Here is a 3,700-nt window from a genome sequence, read left to right on the forward strand (position 1 = left end):
CTTAGGTATTTTTGCTCACAAGGAGCTCACTACCACCTGGAAAAATGCCGCTTTGCACTGGGCAGCTCTCACTTCTGTGGGGTTGAAAGCTGCCTCCCCGGAGTTTGCGTCTGTGGAGCCCAGTGCTATGCTCACTCTGCCAGGACACATCAGATTCTCATTCCACATGACAGCCCGTCAGATATTTGGAACAGCAAGCATATCCCCTCAAGGCAAATGTCCCCAGACACTTTAACTGTTCTTCATATGATATTGTGTTAGGTCTGCTCATCAAACAGCTGGTGTAAGTAACTGAAACCGTACCCCATTTGATGACTGAATGTGATGTGCCGCAAACCGCCCCTGCGCTGTAACACCCTTCTTCATTTCCTCCTGTTTTACTCTTTGGTTCTCTCTTAAGCCACAGAAAAGGGCAAGTCTATATCATCACACAAAGTCAAATGCACACAAATACGCAATCTGCAAGTAAAAACCGAGGGCTTTAAAGGGATGGAGGAGGATTCCATACCTCTTGTGGATGCCTCTGAAATCACATATGGGCTAAATGATCCAGCCAACAAGAGACATAATGAAACCACTTTTTCTCCCCTCTGACTTTTCAACTAGATAAAGTCAGTCCACTTCCGGTGCCTTATCACTGTAACTTGAGCTGAGATCCTATTTCCATGTCTTCCCTGCCCGCACCGCCCCTCCCCCCCACTCCCAAAGACTTTCACGAAAGCCCCCTTTAACTCGGCCTGCACGCTGAGAAACAAGCAGCGTCCACCCCATGCCGCCCCTCCATCCCGCAACCTGCAGCCTTCGCCTTCCTGGTCCACCTGTTGCTTACCTGTCTCGCTGTCTCTCACCTCTGCTAGCAAGCCGGTAATGCTTTCTTTTTTTCCTGCTTTTCCTTTTCAGACCTCTCTGCCCCTTCTTCCTCCTGCCTCACTGCGTGGTGGGAAGTGTAGTTCTGGCCCCAGGTGTCAGGTTTGTGGCCTGAGAAAGCGAAAGGAAGGCGCAATCCCTCCCCGTCCCCTGGACCTGGAGCTGCCGCAGGGTTCAAAGCGCCAGGTGAGGCGCTGGCTGGCTTTGCCACCCAGCATGGGTCAGCCTAGCGGAAAGCCCTGCCAAAAGGGAATAGCTGGTTCCCTCAGCCAACTGCCTCTGTTCCTTTCTTCTGTCAATACTTACCTTTTCTTGCGCATCCTTCACTCTGAAGTTTTCCTGGTGTCCCTTGTTTGGCTGGGCCGAAGGTGGTTAGTTGAGAGAACATCGACTTAAAAGGAAGATCTAGATCTGGGTCTTGAGTAATTTAATTGTTTTGCAGATTTGAATACCTCTTTTTGAAGAGTCACTGAGAGAAAGGAAGTGATGCAAAAAGAAGGCAAAAAAAAAAAAGAAAGAAAAGAAAACAACTAAAAGAACTTAGACGGTGTATGGGAAAAAAGAGCTGAAAAAAACTTCTGTTTCACTCCCTCAAAAATACTACCACAGAGGGAAGGTTAATTTCTAGGTCTGAGGAAATCCAGAGGTTATCAGTCCCCGATGCTGGCAGTAGAAACATAAAGCTGAGGTGAATTTTCCTTTATTATTTTCCCGCCACAGAGTCTAGAACAGTAAGTGCTTCTCCGTGTCTATCGCAGGGACTAGATTTTCTCCACTGGGCAGGAGGCGACGTGTAGGCAGTAAAGCAGCATTATAGGCTCAAATAAGCAAAATAGAAACAGAAACATCCGGACTAATAAACTATTTAGATTGGTATTGTGCTTTCAGATTGTAAGCTGAAACTGATGAAGGAGTCATGAAATCAGTTTCAGTGGTTTGCAACCAGCATTTTTACGAGAAGGGATTCGGAAAAAATTTCAGGATGTGTCTCATGTAATAACATATGCATGTTGTACTGGGGTGGTGTGAAGTGTATTTCTCACTGTGGTTTGAGGTCCAAAAAGTTTGAGAAGCACTGAAATAGAGGACGAGTTAGTCACTATTGAAGAATACTGTTTCTGCGATTTCTTCAGATGCCCTTTAAAATACTTGTCTCACCTGAAATTCCATTTACACATTAGTTTTCAGGAACCTCTCTTTTGGGTAAGATAAACTGAATGAGAGCAGGTAGAGCAAGAAAACAAAAGTTACTACGAAATACTGCTGCAGGCTATCATTTTGAGAGTCACCGTCACACGCCTGCAACTTAGAAACGAATGTAGGTCAAGATCCACCCCAAATGTGTGAACAGGGCAGGAAATCAAACCTGTTAGGTGTCAGTGTCATGAGGTTAGGTGTCCAGATGTTTCATTTCTTCTGGTAATGGTTACCGTTAAAAAAAAAAAAGGTCAGCTGACTCAGACCCAACACTTGGAGAGTATCTAGAGGTAGAAATCAGATGTTAAAATGTCAGATGGTTATGGAACTCAAGGAGACAAGGAGAGAGAGATGTGCCTCTCTCCACCTGACCCTCTCTACCAAGTCACTGTAAGTACAAAAGCATAGCCTGGGCTATGGGGAAGAAGGCATTCTGACCCGAGTGGTGTGACACAGGATATATACATAAATACACGCACACACATACATATATGTACATATAACCGGCTCCATGAACAAAAACGTCTTTTTGTAGTTCTCTTATGTTTCAAGTTCCCAAGCCAGCAAGATTTGTAAGTGAGAACTTTGTAATTTTCTGTTTCACTGATCCCCTTCCGTTTGAGTTGTTTTTCAGAAACAGCAGACCCTCCTTACAATAACAGGATAACCACAAGCCCTTACACTACCCAATTTTTCAGAGAAGTCAAGATAAGTGGCATTCCACCACAAATCTAGCCCAAAGACCTGCTGAGCAACCTATTCCCCCAACCTGCAAGGGCACAAGACCAAAAGGATGACCAATATTAATGCCTAGTTCATTATACTACTAAATACCCTGGGAGGGGCTTATCCACCAGTTTTTGATCATGCAATGTACATGTCAGTGTGATTTCTCACTGCTTTTGTGCCTGACACGCTACCCCAAACATGTAATGATGCTTACTCACTTTATACATTATTCATTTCACCCCTAGATAAACCCCTGACCCCATCAATTGGGGAGGTGGATTTTTGGCAGTCCTTCTTCCTCCCAGTTGACATCCTTCACAATAAACTTCCTTTCTTCCTTGACAATCCTAATTGTCTCAGCAATTGGCTTTCTGTGCGGCGAGCAACTAAGCCTAGGAAAAAACTTCCTTTATGGGTTTGTTGATATACAACACACACATACATTTCACTATATGTGTATTTTTACCATTTGTAAGTATACAATTTAATGGCATTAAACAAATTGTTTTGCAACCAACGCCACCATCTATCTCTAGGACTTTTTCATCATTGTAAACTGAAACTCTATACAAGTTAACTACATTAAACAACTCCCCATTTCCCCTTCCCGCCAGGCCCTGGCAACTATGATTGTATTTTCTGTCTCTATGAATATGTCTATTCTAAGTACCTCATTTAAGTGAAATTATACAGTATTTGTCCTTTTGTGTCTAAGTTATTTCATATTTCACTTAGCATGTTTTCAATGTTCATCATGTTGTAGCATGTGTCAGAATTTCCTTCTCTTTTAAGGCTAAAAAAAAATTCCACAATTGGTGTGTGTGTGTGTGTGTGTGTGTGTGTGTGTGTGTGTGTGTGTGTCACATTTTCTTTATCCATTCATCCATCAGTGGATACTTAGGTTGAT

The 3,700-nt window shown here is 43.5% G+C and overlaps 1 protein-coding gene across 1 annotated transcript in view; it reads right to left on the reverse strand.

Moving 5' to 3' along the window:
* Nucleotides 1-1,214, reverse strand: part of RAB19 (RAB19, member RAS oncogene family) — a 12,363-nt gene extending 11,149 nt beyond the window's left edge. The window contains exons 1-2 of the mRNA XM_012649754.1: nucleotides 1,174-1,214; nucleotides 830-978 (exon numbers count right to left, since the gene is read on the reverse strand). The gene's annotated coding sequence lies outside the window, so the exon portion shown is untranslated. The remainder of the gene's footprint in view (nucleotides 1-829; nucleotides 979-1,173) is intronic.
* Between the last annotated feature and the right edge of the window lie 2,486 nt (nucleotides 1,215-3,700).

This window comes from Propithecus coquereli, unplaced genomic scaffold (genome assembly GCF_000956105.1).
Source record: "Propithecus coquereli isolate 6110/MARCELLA unplaced genomic scaffold, Pcoq_1.0 Scaffold302, whole genome shotgun sequence".
Lineage (NCBI taxonomy): Eukaryota > Metazoa > Chordata > Mammalia > Primates > Indriidae > Propithecus > Propithecus coquereli.